This window comes from Gopherus evgoodei, chromosome 2 (genome assembly GCF_007399415.2).
Source record: "Gopherus evgoodei ecotype Sinaloan lineage chromosome 2, rGopEvg1_v1.p, whole genome shotgun sequence".
Lineage (NCBI taxonomy): Eukaryota > Metazoa > Chordata > Testudines > Testudinidae > Gopherus > Gopherus evgoodei.
In genome coordinates this window covers 17,175,414-17,192,243 of record NC_044323.1, presented here as the reverse complement: position 1 = coordinate 17,192,243, position 16,830 = coordinate 17,175,414, and positions in this window count along the sequence as shown.

The following is a 16,830-nucleotide window of genomic DNA, read 5'->3' as shown; positions in this document are numbered from 1 at the left end:
GAGGGGATTCTTGCACATCTTAATTGTGTCTGTCTTAATGAAAGACTATGCCTCCATCTGCGTAATGAACAAAAGCAGCTGCTCTTTCTTGCACAGAGAATCCATGGCTGCACTCTCTTCAGCTGGTTCCAGACACTTGTGAAATCAGCCTGTAAGTCCTAGAATGTCCTGACCTGTGCATTGCACTGCCCTGGTCTGTGAATAACTTTATAGCAGCCCTCTCCCCACAGTGGGGGTGCTGTCATGTTAGAATGTATCCTCCATCAAAATGGACTTGGCTGCCATCTTAAGCTCTGGCAAGGTAATGAAGGGTTGTGTATTTTGACAGGTATAAGGAGTCCCTCCTTCAGGCTAGGGATGAAAAATGAGGGTGGGTGGGCACATTTTGATGGTCTCCCCATACCTATCAAAATTTGCCTTCCTATGGATCTATCGTTTTAAATTGTATAATCCCCCAGTCATCATAGTGAGAGTCCGGATATAGTTCACGCCCCATGATGTGGGCTAAAGAGCCTGGATGAGAAGGTTCTCCAGCCACTGGAAACACACATTATTGCAGTATTCCCACACTGTCACAGTGTGGACGGGAGAGTGAATCATTCACTGAAACTGAGGGCACGGGGGCAGGGGCCTGGCAGAGGCTTCACTTCCCCAGTGTGCATGCCCACTAGATATGTTCAGAGAAGGGTGTGTGTTACAGGTTGTGTGTTCCTGATCCACAGAGGAAATGGGTCTGTTACAGCCCCAGTTAGGGAGCCTTGACTCGTTAGCTCAATATGTAGCAGTTCATGCTCTTAGCACTGGAGGTTCAATCCCCGCTGTATCGGCGAAGATTGCGGCCATCGTGTTGTCATATTCACAGTAGCCAAGAGGACACACTTTTCATGCAGGGCATATTTTGACATGATGGTGGTGATGGTTTTCTGGTGGGACTTGGTCATCCGTGCCTCAGACCAGCCAAACCTCTGCTGTTTGGCTGGAGATTGAAGCAGAGCTTCTGTCCTCCTTTCTGACTAGCCACCAGAAAACATTTCAGTCTCCCTGCTGCTGTGGGTAAATGAAGGGCATGTTGGCAAGTGAAGCTCTCACTGTCGGTTGAATGGCTGCTCACTGCATCTGGGCACTTTCATCTCCAGGATTGTCAAAGCAACAATGATTTCCTCCTCTACCCTCTTCTCCATGTCTCGCCCTGCACTCTTCCTCCACCTCTCCCTTCCATTTTCTTTATTCATGCTCCCTCTCAGTTGACCCTCATTCATTTTTAGCTCCTCCCCTTTCACTAAGGGGTAGACATTTGTTTCATGTGGATGAAGCCTCTTTCTGAGACCTTGTTCTTTCTACCTAGGTCAGAGACGCCAATGCCTTCCCAGCACCACTAACATTCCATTTTAAAGAACTGTGGGTTGGTGGGTTGGGGGGATTGGTTTTTGGTTATTTTTTCTTAAATGCAGCTTTTCTAACTATTTGTGTACTGCTGCTTTTTTTAATGTTACTGAAAAAAAATCACCTGAGGTTTTTCTCTGTTGTGACGTCTCTGCTGGCAGTTAATTATTGAGGCAGTTTATTTACAAGCAGCACTTCCTTCCTTCTAGCACCTGAGCAGGAGCATTTCTCTTTGCTGGAACAGTTGTTTAGATCTATTTCTCTTCACAATGTGGCTATAATTCAAACAATAACTTTGACAGCGATTCAGCCTTGGATTTAGAAAGGTAAAAACCTCCCAAATTGCATGTCTTGGCGGACAGTCTTAGATTCATTTGTTTCTTTTACTTGTGCTTTACATTCAAGGGAAAATTCTCAAAGTGAACAATCTCGACTATGCCCTGACTTACAGGAATGGTCTTCAAAGTCCTGTTCTATTTTATATAGTATCTGAGGGCCTTCCAGTTGTGCTATTCCACGTCATGACTAACAGCTGTCATATGGGGTTCATTCCTTCATCCTCTCTACAGGGGGAGTAGTGTGTGTGTGTGTGTGTGGTGGAGTGCTTTGTTTGGGTAGGGTTTTGCTCTGGGTATGTCTGTTGTTTTAAAGGTACATACTGTGCTGTGTGTCTGTGAGTGAAGGAAGGATGAAGAAGTCCAGCATGCCCTTAGAGCAGAAGATAGTGAGATCTGCGATGGCTCTTTCTTCCTGTGGGAATTCATTCCACAGTCTCAGGCCAGCTCATGTGAAAGCTCAGTCATCATACGGATGAGCTTTGCCCTTATTGTAGAAAGCTCCATTGTGCCTGTGGAGCAGAGTCATCAACCACGGTCTTGATCCCACAGTTTTAGGTGATTTGTTTTTAGATAGCCTGGAATTTGACTCAATATTTATGGGGAGCCAGGGTAGTGAGCAGAGGACAGGTCTGATGTGCTTACAGTAGCTCAAGTGGTTGAGGAGACTAGCTGCAGTATTCTGTACTCATTTGGAGATTCCCATGGGCTGATGGCTTGTGACTGATGGCAAAATTATAAAGAAAATTGCATATGGGCACAAGACGCTCATTTGCTTTATGATAAAGGCCTGAAAGTGTGGTCCATGCCACCCAGAATAGGAACCCACATTAAAGCTGTTTTTTCAGTTTATAAAAGAACTATTTTTCAAGGCAATTTAGGCTATTATAATATTTCAGCTGGATTGTACTGGTAAATATGAGCCTGCACAAGGTCAAGTGAAACCAGTAGCTGACACAGCCACCTCAAGGTTTGTACATTGCAATCCTTGGTCTCCTGGGAGTTAATGGTTATTACATTATACACCATAGCAAGTCAGAACTTTACACAGAGAGAGGGAAATACAACAGGGATCCTTGTGCTCAAAAGTACAGGCCAATACCACTTGTGCTACCAAAGAATCTCTTCTAGCTCATTGGCTAAAATTGTTTAGACACTCAGTCAAACAGTTCTGATTCTGTCCTGCAGATGGCAGAGGTGCATGCAGATATACACACACATGTTCACTATCACCTATACATAACCCCATATGTTCACAGAGTTAGATTTCCTCTCTTTGAGAAGGCTTTCATTTCCTCAAGCTCCCTATTTGCAGTGAATAATGGACATGTTCAGAATTTCCTTAAGGAAGCATTTAGGTGCAGGCTGCTTCTAGGGCTGCTTTTTTTTTTTTTTTTTTTTTGCGTTATAGTTATAACTGAGTAAAGTCTTCCTGCTGCCCAGGCAGTTCTGGTGAACTCTCAAATGAACATACGTCAGACAAACTCTCTATTCCATGAGGCAGGACCAGATCGAAAGCCCTACACCAAAATCCCCAAATTGAAAGGCCTCATTGAGTTTCAGAAAGAAGCCTTATCAATGCGTTATCACATATAGATACTTGTGCACAACATGTGCACATTTCCAGAGAGGCTGAATCCTCAGAGGATCTTCTGCTTCTGAGGATTTGGGAACCTGCAGCTGTTCCATGTCATGTCACATTGGGTTCCTTGGAAGATCATCTCGAGGAAAAGATATCTTTCATTTATGGGGGTTGGTGAGAGGGAATTGGGAACTACTGTCAGAAATTGCAGTGTCATGATAGTGACCCTGTCGAGAATTTGACTTGTTGGTAATTCAGATGTCTAGGATCTTCTATTCTTTGGGGTTTACAGAGTTGGAATTTTGGTCCTAGAATATCCTGCTAGAGACAGAAGGGTATAGCTCTGGAAAGTGTGACCTCAACCCAGCCATCTGGTGCTTTCCTCGCAATTCTTCTTTCTTCTCCATCTACTTACCCCCATTCTCTAACTCATTTCTGCTACTTATACTATCATTCTTTTCTTGATTCTTCATTCTGCTTTTACTTGGAAAACGTTAAGCTTTCTGCCACTGAGTCACTCTTTCCAGACATTCTAGGGACTGATTCGTCTTTCACCTGTACCATGTTAACTCCATTCACTCCTGATTTTCATCTATGTAACTGAGAGGAAGTGTGGCCCTGGACTGACAGAACAGAAACACAAGGATGTGTTCGGTTCTCAAGAGAAATGGGTCCAAAATTGAGAAACTGGGATCCATCTAGCCTCCCCCAAAGCTCCTGGAGGTTGAGGTCCTATGTTCTAGTTTGGGCCCATTTTCACTCCTGGGGCCTCATTTTCAAAATTGTCCCTGTGCACCTACAATTGGACCTTCCATACTTATGTGCTCACACTGCACCCTTTGCACATGCACATGGTTCAAGCAAGAACTTTGAATATTTGCAGGCATGTTGTAGCCTCACATAATTACGTGCATGTAATTCCATGTACCCTACTTCCAAAATTATGCCCCTCTCTCATGCTATACCTATCTATCTTTGTCTGTTATGCCACACACATCATCACAGTAACTGAGCTCCCTTAATATCTTGTCTTAGTGCAGAGAAGGATGGACGTACAGCCTAGCAGCAATGGCAGCAACAACAGCAATATTGCCCCAAACAGTCTTTCACCACTTTCACTTTCTGTCTGGGGATTGGTCCTACTTTGAGCAGGGGGTTGGACTAGATGACCTCCTTAGGTCCCTTCCAACCCTGATAGTCTATGAGTCTATGAGTCTATGCTTCTCTGTATCAGCTGCATCAAGCTGGCTCATTTGGCAGGCATCGAATCACCAGCACACGGGGCTAAGGGAAATCCCAACACATAGAGCTCCCTCCTTTAACAAATATTTTAATTCTTCCCCATGTGGAGCTGAGAGTGTGGGAGAAGAGCAATGGGAAAGACGAGTCTTTCCAAAAAACCCAGTCCAAAATACTTACACATTAACTTTGCCTTCCCTTTCCTAGAGGGAATGTTCGATTCCACAGATGCTCCTAGTACTCAGAGCCTGGAATCTCTTGACTTTTTCTTTTCTTTTCTTTTTTTAACAGTGCTTCTGGCAACTAGCAGAAAACTAAGATGAGATTTCCCCTCATGGTTCTTCCACCCACAATTTAAAATAACAATTGGCTAGCTGGAAAGCTCTTTTCATTCAAAGAAACACCCTTGTGTCTTGAATTGCCTCAAGAAAGTGAAGGCAGAACTACTGATCTAAGCGGTGGCACTGGCTTTCGGGGGAGGCTACCGAGAGAGAAACAGAGAGTGAGTTTGATTCAAGCACATGCAGTATTACCATAACATTTGTGTGCCGTGCAATGGTTTCTGACTATGCCTCTGGCACGCAGCTTGACCCTAAACTGAGGCACAACATGCAGCGCCTATTCTCTTTCCCTACGTGGAGCTAAGATAGCAGATCGCAAGGATGTTGGAAGTAGCTCTTTAAAATAAAATAAAAACTACCCTGATATCACAGGGAGATAGACCCTGAAATGAAACTCAAATTATTGGCTTTATCATTGTTACTGATTCCCGGCAGACTGGGTTGGGTAAAACTAAATCAGCTTCGGGTTTTTGCTCAAATCCAGAACATGTTTCCCAAAATAAATGTTTACTGAGATATCAAAAAAAGTGGCTAATTTGATTTATCTCCTGCATACCTTTGCACTTCTAGATTGTTGATTTTTTATTTTCAGAAGCACAAAGTACTAGGAGAGGCACTCTGCATTAGTGGTTAAAGCACAGGGCGGTGAGTTAGGATCTTGGGTCAGATTGCCCACTATTCTTGTGGTGTCATTTAACACACTTGTGCAAACTGAATGTAAAAGGCTACCAAACCAGAATTCTCATCTTCTTGCTCAAGAAGTAGCATTTTATACCCACCTAGAACAGACACATGGAGCTGACGTAAAGTCTACCAAAGTTAATGAAAGACTCTCATGGACTTCAACGGGTTCTGGATCAGGCCTTAAATGACCGTACAAACCAGTGGCCACTCTGTTGATTGGTGCTAAACGTAGCTTTGCCACTGATAGGCTGCGTGATTTTAGATAGGTCACCTAATTTCTCTGAGCTGTTGCCCTTAATCAAATGGGTGTAATAATATTAGATTTTGTGTTTTGGTTTTGTGAAATTGAAGCATCTTCTTAAAAAAACGTTTTGCTCAAAATAAGAGGTGAGTTGAAATTTCAACCACAGCTGATTCTCAAAAAAAAAAAAAAAAATCACATGTGCTAGAGGGGTTATCACTAGGCTGGGATTGCAGCATGCTTGGGTTGTGTTCACACTGCTTTCACTAAGTGCTCTTCATACTTTGCAGGTTACAAACATCAGGCCAAGCTCCAGATTATTCAGGGTAACTTTGCTGATGTCATTGGAGTTATTATAAGAAGGGCTGGTCCTGCTGTCTGTTATTACAGTTGCCTGACACTTGCCATGTTTTCAGTTACTTATAACTTTGCCAAACGTCATCTGTTTCAGATAAAATTGAAAGGGACCATTCGAGGAGGAGTGGACCTTGAGTGGTCCCTTAGAATATGTGCTAACTACTTATGCTAAAAAATTGGTTTTACCTTGTATTTAGCTGTGATGCTCAGAGTAACTTTCCCAGACCTGAAGAAGAGCTCTGCGTAGCTCAAAACCTTGTCTCTCTCACCTACAGAAGTTGGTCCAAGAAAAGATATTACCTCACCCACCTTGTCTCTCTAACTTCAGACTTTTTCAAAATATTTTCCCCTCATTTTTTATTCAGCTAAATCTATTCTCTCTGGGGCACCTGGCATTGGCCACTCTCGGAAGACAGGATACTGGGCTAGATGAACCTTTGGTCTGACCCAGTATGACTGCTCTTATGTTCTATGCATTTTCTCAAATTGGGATCAAATTTGGCATAGTTTCAGTTGCCCTGAAACTGCATGTTTCCCTGAATTTGCTATCTGGCCAAAAAATTTCACCCAGCTCTGTTTGTAATAGGGTGACCAGACAGCAAGTATGAAAAATCGAGACAGGGGGTGCGGGTAATAGGAGCCCATATTAAAAAAAGCCCCAAATATCGGGACTGTCCCTATAAAATCAGGACATCTGGTCACCCTAGTTTATACATCTGTGAAAAATCAATTGGTGCATGCTCAGTGGAGACTTGCTAAAGCTTAAGAGGCAAAATCTCCAAAAATTCCATTATTTCTGACCATGCTCGAGCCTCTCATTGCTCCCAGTGTTGACCAAATGGCACACGCACTAACCCCACAGAGTGACTGAGAATGTTTCTTCTATCCCAGAGTTACAGGAGCTAACCTGGACTTTCCTTGTAATAGCAACTCCCAGCTGCTCCAGGCCAGAGTGGGGCCAGGCACTGGAAATGAGACCTATGGAGACTCTGTCTTGCGCTCTGAGTGACCCCTGAGCTGGCATCCAGGCAGCGTGGAGGAAGAAGGCATCTGATTCAAATGAAGTGGGGAGAAAAGCCAGAGCAGGGAGAGGAAAAAGGGGATTTTGGACCAGGAGTCTGGTGATAGGGTTGTCAGTAGTCCCATATTATAAAGGATGTCCTTTATTTAAATAAAAAATACTCAGTAATAAATCAGTACTAGGTGCTTTTTAGCCTGTATTTCAACTAGGATGGGGAGTGGCGCTCTGGCACCTCACTTTGCAAAGTGCTGCTGCCTGATTGGCAACTTGACCTGGCGCATAGGTTTGTAACATCAGTCAGATTTGGCCCAACCAGTGGCTGAGCCAAATTTGAGTGGTGAGGTGATTGGGCAGCTGGAGGTGTGTGTGCGTGCATCTCCACTGTGACAGCCTCTGCCATCCAGGACATAAATGAGTGGTGGCATCAGTTCTGGGACCAGTGCTTGGAGACCAAGAAGAAGATCCCCTACAAGCGGATCATGTTTTGCAGAGGTAGGGCCAGAGAGCATTCCTCCTCCCAGTCCCTTGGGGAACACTGTTCACAGTGACCCCCTCACTACAGCTAAACACAGGAGCAAGGTCCACATCTCAATTGATTGGACTCTTCCAGTTGGTATGCGTACTTCCACCTTTTCATGTTCTCTGTATGTATAAATATCTCCTGTCTGTGTGTTCCATTCTGTGCATCCGAAGAAGTGAGCTGTAGCTCACGAAAGCTTATGCTGAAATAAATTTGTTAGTCTCTAAGGTGCCACAAGTACTCCTGTTCTTTTATCAGGTACCCTGTGGCTCTAACATGTGCACTGCAATGGAGGCTGCAGCCTCCTGTCCCTTCCGTAACTAACCAGGCAGGACTTAGGAAGCCCCAGTCTGGTGACATTAGACAGCACAGGCTGGGAGCTAGAGACCCAGAGGGAATCACAGGGTCTGCCTGTGTCCAGCAGGCCCAATACAGAAACCCCTTTATATTCACTACAGTTGAGTCCTGTCTCTTCTCCGCACATCTCAGTTTCTCGGCTTCTCCTTTTCCTTTCGTAAGCCCCACAGATGCTCAGCGCCTGCCATTCTGGGGGATCCCAAGGTTCTTTCCAAACTCAGCCAAAGCTCTCCCTGGTCTCAATGGACATTTTTCCTGAAAAAAGGGACAGTGGGGTTTGTCCCAGGAAGCACTTTGATGGCGTTTGAAATGCAGCCAGTTCTGGGGTAGGACATGGCAGCAGCTCAGCAGCAATGGCACACAGCAGTTTAAGAGAGGCTATGAAGGGGAGTCTTATTATCCAGTAGGAACTGTGGGATGGTGGCCGATTTTGAGGGGGTGGGTGACTGTACTCCTCCATGTTGGAATTTGGCTAGGACAGAGGGGTGAATACACCAACTTATCACTTCCTGCAACTGTGTGAAATTTCAACCGTTTACCACACAGTTAAAAACATCCTTAGTGACAACAGCATGGACTATAGCAATAAGCTTGCTCGTGAAACGATTTGCAATTCAAATGTTGCTAACAAATTGTCTTATGGAAGAACCAAGGTTGAATTTTTAGTGACTGATATTTTTGCTCCAAAGTCTGTGAGAGATGTTTATGAGATTTATTAACACCACTACCAGAACAGCCCGCGTATTTTTCTGTAGCGACTGTTGCCTCAAATAAAGTGAACAGAAAGATGTTTCCAATGTGCAATTACTTTTTCTGAAGACAGTGAAGAATCTGCAAGAAGCATTCATCATGCTGTAAAGAAATGCCTAGAGAAACATTGGCTTAACATTAATTTTATTACTGCATACGCTGATAATGCAAATGTGAGCTATAGCAAACACAGCTCGGTTTATCAGCCATTAAGTGCTGAAAATGACCACACTATGAAAGTGAACTGCCCCACACACGTAGCCTACAATACTTGCAAACATGCGAGTGATCAGCTGTCAGCTGACATAGAAATCATTGTGTTGAAATTTTACAGCCATTGTTCTGTCTGCAAAGCGCAGAAAAGAACTCAGAAGTTTCTTTGCAGTTGTTGAATGGAAAAAAGCACTGCAACAGGTGAGCACAAAATGGCTGTTCCTCAACCCAGAGTCCGCCAACTTTTGAGAAACTGGATAGAAATTACAACCTACGTCAAGTCACTCGGGGAATTTTGGCCTGTAGCTTTAAAGAATTTTTTTTTACTGAAGATGACAAATATACCTGTGTAACCCCCAGGAGCTTACCTAGACCCCTGGGGCTCCATGTGCTGGTAGCTCAGGGAGAGGCACACTGACCCTGGAAGGAAAGGGGACCCTAGGGCAGGCTCAGAGTCTGCTCGGCAACCGAGAGAGGAGAGACACTACCTAGAACAAGAAGGGCCATTATTGGTTTAGGGGAGGGTTGCAGGCGTGCCTGCTTAGAAGAAGGGGTGGAGTCAAAAGATTGACAAGGGAAAGCTGAGGAAGAAGAGCTAGCCTGAACAATCAGAAGTGAGATGCCCTTCCCTGGGAGTTCAGGAGAGGGGGAAGCCATTTTGGATCCGTCTGAAGCCAGCCAAGGAAAGGGCAGGACTGGCTATGTGGGGAGCTGGGGAGTCCCTGGCCTGCATGAGTTCCCACCTGAGAACAGGCCCCTGGGGACCTGAAAGCAAGATCCATCATCTTGAGACTTTTCTACTCCACGGTGACTCCCAGTTCGTAGAGCTTTGTTGGGAAAATGTCCCTCAGCCAGGCTGAGTTATCCCTCTGGCTGCCTACATGAGATCAGTCACCACTGCTCTGACTGCTAGTCCAGGGCTGCCGCCAGCTGAGCACTGAGGTGGAAGACTAAAGCTTGAGCCCTGCACCCCTCTGTGGTGAGGGGAAATCCTGGCACCAGCAGCAGCCTGACTCCTGCATGAAGAGGACGCCTACCAGCAATGATTGTCAGCCCCTCTGCAGTGACTGAGGAGTCCAGAGCCACCTCTGAACCTGAGGATCTGTCATGTGAGCGCACTATCATTTAGTCAGCTAGTCAGGGAGATTGTCTGGGGGACCCCTTACTCCCTGAACTGTGTCTTTAGGCCAGGGAGTAAGGTTTTGGGGTTTTATTACCGGCTTCCTATTAAATTTGCAGAGGGACTTTCTACCTTATCCCACTTGTGAGTCTTTTGGGCTGTGCTGAAACCAGTCCGCCACATTGCTAACTGCTACACAGAAGATATTGTGGTCACAGATCATCAAGGGCCCCTATGAAGTGCACATACCAACAGGACACTAATTTTATGTTTGCTGTATCAGATCACGTGACTGGGGAAATTCATGGGTATTATCAGCATGGACACTGGTGACCCTGAGTATAGTGTTGTACCCTGTTATGTTATATTGAGCCCCTGTTTAATATAATTACTGTGTTGAATATATTGTATGTATGTATGTTCTTTCTTGGAAGTCTCCAACTATCTGGCAAGTAAGCGGGGGTGAATTTTCCTCCCAATCTGCCCTGATGACCCTGGGAAGAAGCAAGGGAGGTGGAAGCACCATCAAATAAATTCATATGGGAAGAAAAAGAAGTTACACCCTGTTGAGTGGGTAATGGGATCCAGAAGAATCCAGGCCTGTCCATCAGAACCCATAAAAAACTGTCATAAAAAGATTGGCACTAAAGGAGGTAAGTGGGTAGATAAGGGGCGCTACACTTGCATTATTGACATTTACATTGTTTTTGCCATGATGTGGCTTGTGTCTTTGATGAAGTTAGAATCAAAACTGTGTTACTGATGTGTGCACAGTGATGTACCATTTGAAGATGAAGATGCTAAGGCAGAAAGAGGATAGTTTTTTGCATTCCAACCTAAATAACTGATTGGAAAAACTACTATCAGAACTAAAAAGTGAAGGTAAAGCAAGGCTTCATTAAGTCTTATGACTCTGTGCTTTTGTACAAAGATAATTGGTTTGATTTCTCTTTTGACAATGTAATGATGAAGCTGAATCCCATTGGGTTCTACAAGAAGCTTCATTTCTCAGACCGAGGAAGTAACAGAAGCACTCAAAATGAAGGAAGTCATAAATGTGAATCTATGAGGAATTCTGCACCAGTAAAAATAGGATTGAAATAGTATTTGTCCGATATAGATTTAATAATATTATTGAAGAGGACCTGCTGTTATGTGAATCTCTGCAAAGCAAAACAACGGGAGAAGAAATATTCAACTGCATCAACAATTTTATCAGAAAGCATGAAATTTGTTGGGGAAAATGTATTGATGTATGTACTGATGGTGCTCGGGCAATGGTCGGGAAGATGAAGGGAGCTGTAACATGAATCATAAGTGTGGCACCAGAAAGCACTAAGATCCATTGTGTTCTACACAGACAAGCACTCGCAGTTAAAAAAATGCCAGCATATCTGAAAATTGTGCTCGATGAAATAGTACAAATTATCAATTCTGTCAAATCTCAACTGCTTCACTCCAGGTTATTTAAAATTTTGTGTGAGGAAATGGGTAGTCAGCACAAAACGCTTCTTTTACATATGGAAGTGAGGTGGCTATCCGAGGAAAAGTGCTTGTGAAACTTTTTGAGCTTCATAGTGAACTACTGGTATTCTTCACTTCAGATAATTCAGGAGGAAAATTTAATGACTGTCTGACAAATTCCTCATGGCTAATGAGACTTACGTATCTTGCAGATACTTTTGCAAAATTAAGTGAAATTAATCTGTCGGTGCAAGAAAAGAATGTGACCATTTTTACTACAATGGATAAAATTTTAACGTTAAAAAAGAAACTGGAATTCTGGGCATCTTCTGTAGAACAGAATAACTTCGACTGCTTCCCTACAGTCCATGAATTTCTGACTGAAATAAATTCTACAGTCCATGAAGAAGTTTCCAGCACCATTTTACAGCACTTACGTGACTTGCAGGCCTCTTTATTAGAATATTTTCCTATAACTACTGATGATAATGCTTGGGTTCAAAATCCATTTGTAATTACAGCCAAACCAGTCAGCTTTACTGCACATGATTATGAAAGCCAATTGACTAAATTTCTGACTCTGATTTGAAACAAAAGTTTAAGGATCTTCTGCTGAATAATTTTTGGAGCAGCCTAATAGAAGAGTACCCTAATGTGGCTAAACGTACAGTTCAAGTGCTCCTTCCTTTTGCTATAACTTATTTGTGTGAGACAGGATTTTCATGTTATACTGCAACAAAAACCAAATATAGGAATAGACTTGGTGCTGTGCCTGACATGAAGATTCAACTTTCCAGCATTATTCCTAATATTAAGCAAATTTGTGATAGAAAAACACAGAAACACCAATCCCATTAAATCCAAATTTGTATTTCTGTTTATAAAAATAGAATTTCCTAGTAAAAATCTAAATTGTTTGGTGTTTGTGTATATATAAAACCAGGTTTTTTTAAGCAGAACACTTTTTAATTTTGACGCTTGCCCTTGATTTTTGTACTACTTTATATGCGCTTTCCAGTTAGAAATTGTTAGTTCAAGTTATTTTAAATTTGTATTTTTGCTTTGTTTTATAAAATAAAATATATTAGAGCATAAATAATGCAATCTTTTATTTGAAAACCAAACAACTACAAAATAATATTATAAGTGTTCTGTAATAGGCTAAAAAGTGTTTCATGGCCAAAAAAGTTTGGGAAATCCTAAGCTAGGCTATAACATTGTGTGAGGTAGATACATGCCATTTTACAGATGGAGGAAACTGAGGCTCAGAAAGGTTTGTATGATCACCAAAGGTCACACAGGCAGGGCCAGGGATAGAATCCAAGTCTCCTAACTCCCAGTCCCAAGTCTGAATTAGTAGATCTAAGTTCTGAGGTTTGGTTCTGGGTTTCCTGACAACAAGTTCCACTGGGGTCTATACGGATGTAACTGAAGATAGAATTTGGTCTTGTATGGACCATATTGCACCTGTCCTGGAAAACATCCACAGGAAGGGGACAGAACCTAGAAAACATTGCAGATTCCCCTTGTGGGGTCTCCATGGGGAGAGGAATAGTTTGGAGGCTGCATAGTGGATGTCTGCTCTGGCCTGACACTGGCCCTCCCCCCGCTCAAACCTGCCCATGGGGTCACTGCAGTGATGGCACTGTGTTCCACTCCTGCCGGCCACTGCCCCCTGTGTCAGTGTGTGTGCAACCAAGTGAGAAATGCTGCAGCTCCTCAGTCCGCAAGATACAGAGCGCAGTGAGGTGGCAGCGGCCAGCAGGTGCAGGGAATGCAGCTGCCTCCACTATGCTGCCTTAGGAAGGTTTTCCATATCAGATGGGAAGACCGTCGCACTAATGCCAGCATTCCCTCTGCAGCTATCATCACTGATGTTGAGGCAAAGATTATGACACATCACTTTTGCTGGGCTGGCCATGGTGGGCGGATGGCTGATACTCGTCTTCTGAAGCAAGTCCTCTTTTCTCAACTTTGTCATGGAAAGAGGATCCATGAAGGGACAGAAGAAATGATACAAGGACACCCTGAAAATATATCTTAAAAAAGGAGGCATTGATCCAATGAATTGGGAAGAGCAGGCTGGCAATAGACTGCCATGGCATTGCATCATACATCATGCCTCAGCCCATTTTGAGGAGAATTGCCTTACTCGAGAGGCTGGAAACAGCAGAGGAGGAAGGAAAGTGTTCAGCATCCCTGCCAGCAGTTGTGCTCCAGGCTGTCACATATGTGGAAAAACCTGGAGAGCACGGATTGGACTTCTTAACCATCTTAAGTCATCAATGACTTTCCCCCCCTACAGACATCATCCTTGTATCAAGGGATAGATGATGATGATGGATCTTGGAACCTCTTTGTGCTGCCCAGATGGCGACTCTCCCTCCTTAATAAGCTGGTTGCCTCCCTGTGCAGCAGTAACGATGGAGGTGACTACAGGGAAGCTAATGGCTCCTGGCAGGAGCATTCATGTTTGCTTGGACTATTGTAGGGAGAGGGATCTGAGTGTCTATTATAGAGAGAGGGATCTCTCTGGCATGCTGCAGAGAGATCCATCCTCAGCTCCCTATACCCCTGGGAGCCCTCATCCCAGAAAGCATAGGCCGGGGGGCTGCTATATGATCTGGGAGGCAGGAAGGAGCATATCATGGGGCTGAATCCTCCCACTTCTACAACCCCCCTCCAAGTGAGTTTGCCTCCCTCTCTGCTTGCTGCCTTCTTCCATGGAGCGGGCTTAGTAGATAACTTGTTTTGTTTGCAGGGTATGGTAGGTCAGGAAAGCAACAATAAGCCATGAGACACTGCTAGGCTCCCTGAAAATCAGAAACTGCAGGGTGATCTTTGCAGGGAAACCCTTCAACCCAGCTATACATTATCTAAATTCTTCTGGGCAAATGAGTGTCTGAGCTGTTCAGTTTCTCTGAATCCCTTCACAAAGGCTTTGGCAATGTGAATCCCATTACACCTTGGGCAGCCGTGCAGTGTGATTATGGTGTTGATATGCAGGACTGGCGCTAGGGTTTCTCGCGCCCTAGGCGCATGGCTATTTCGCCGCCCCCCGCGCTGATCCCGCGGAGCTGCCGCAGTCATTCCTGTGGAGGGTCCGTTGGTCTGTGGTTCCGGTGGAGCTGCCGCAGGCATGCCTGCGGGAGGTCCACTGGAGCCGGCAAGCAGCCGACCATCTGCAGGCATGACTGCGACAGCTCCAGCGGAGCCGCCTGCCGCCCCCCTGGCAAAATTCCGCCCCCCCCCGAATAATCCTGGCGCCCTAGGCAATTGCCTAGACTGCCTGAATGGTAGTGCCGGCCCTGTTGATATGATATTATGATTACGAATGAGTGTTGTTACGGAGAGGAAGGTTGGTCCAGCAGTTAGGGCACTAGCTTCACTCCCCTCTCCACCCCAGGCTTCCTGTGTGACCTTGGGCAAGTCACTTAGTCTCTCTGTGCCTCAGTTCTCCATCTGTAAAATGGGGATAATAGCCCTGTTCTACTTCACGAGGGTGCTGTGAGAGTAAAGACTGAAGTGCTCAGCTACTATAGTGCTGGTGGCCAGAGAAGTACCTTAGAAAGCGTCTCTCTCATACCATTCAAAGACTTAAATGTTAAAAAGCATGATTTGCGGGGAGGAATGGTGGGGTGAGAGAAAGAGACAAAAATGCTACTAGCTCAGTATATATAGAGATCCCCAAAGTCATTGCCATTGTAGACCATAGGCTTGCTCCTAAGCTGACATATCATGCTTTAGTTCCATGGATTTACGCCAGCTCAGGCTCTGGCTCAGTTCTGTGCTGGATTTACCTAGCAATGTTGGGATAAATGTGTGTAAAATTATTTTGGCTTTACTATTTGTGAAGCACCCGAAGTTCCAAATCAGTGCTGGGAAAGGCTAAATAAATCTCCTGAGGCATTGGCACTTCTCTCCACCGCTACACTTGTACTACGAAGTCAGGAGAAAAGGGAAATGTTATCACTTTCATGGAGTTGTAGGGAGAAGCATCCAGAATACGAAGGGGCTGTCATGTGGAGGTGGTGGGGCAAATTTTGGAATTTATAAAAACCCCATTTTTGCAGTCGGCTCATGTTCCCACTCTGGTCAACGGCAAAACTCTGCTTTCAATGGAAGTCGGATCAAGCCTTTGATGAACTTTTAGAACTTTTCCCACCTACAAATCATGCAAATGCTTCTGAGCTTTGTGGAGCCCACAGGGGCTCTCAACCTTTCCAGACTGCTGTACTCCTTCCAGAGGTCTGATTTGTCTTGCATACCGCCAAGCTTCACCTCACTTGAAAACTACTTGCTTACAAAAATCAGACAGAAAAATACAAAAGTGTCACAGCGCACTGTTACTGAAAAATTGCTGCCTTTCTCGTTTTTCACTATACAATTATAAAATAAATCAATTGGAATATAAATGCTCCACTTACATTTCAGCGTATAGTATATAGAGCAGTATAAACGAGTCATTGTATGAAATTTTAGTTTGTACTGACTTTGCTAGTGCTTTTTACGTAGCCTGTTATAAAACTAGCAAATATCTAGATGAGTTGATGTACCCCCTGGAAAACCTCTGCATATCCCAGGGCTACATGTACCTCAATTTGAGAACTACTGCTTTAGGGTTTGGGACAGAAATGCAGCTGTTTTCTTTGTTCAACAAAGGCCTAATCCAAAACCCACTGAAGTCAGTGGGAGCCTTTCTGCTGACTTCATTGGGCTTTGGATCATGCCCCAAAGTGAGTGTTAAGGATATTCAGCAAATAAGACAGAGTGATCTGCAGGTTTATAGCATGAAGACAATGCCGAAATGTTGTTGCTCCTGATTAATGCAATCCGTCAATGTCTGATTAAAATGAGCAGAAATTTTTTATTTCCTCTGCAGCAAAAGAGCTCTCTTATGTGGAAAGTGCTTCTCTTAATTAGCACTCTCTGAGCTAGGCATCTCTTCAGCTAGGTACAGCATCAGCATCATGGATTAATTCCTCTCTGCCGTAATAACATTCTCATTTCATAAGTGTATTAAGCAGGATTATATATCCACATGTGAGGTTTTTTCCTTTGGTTGTGTCACAAATGTCCTTCACATAGTAATGGAATTGGATGTCAGTGTTGGAAGGAGAACTATTCTTATAACCATCTGTGACAGGCCCATGCCAAAATCTTTTAGGGAGGAAGAGTCCAGACTCACAGCTGGTTTGTTTCTATAATAGACGGGACCAAACT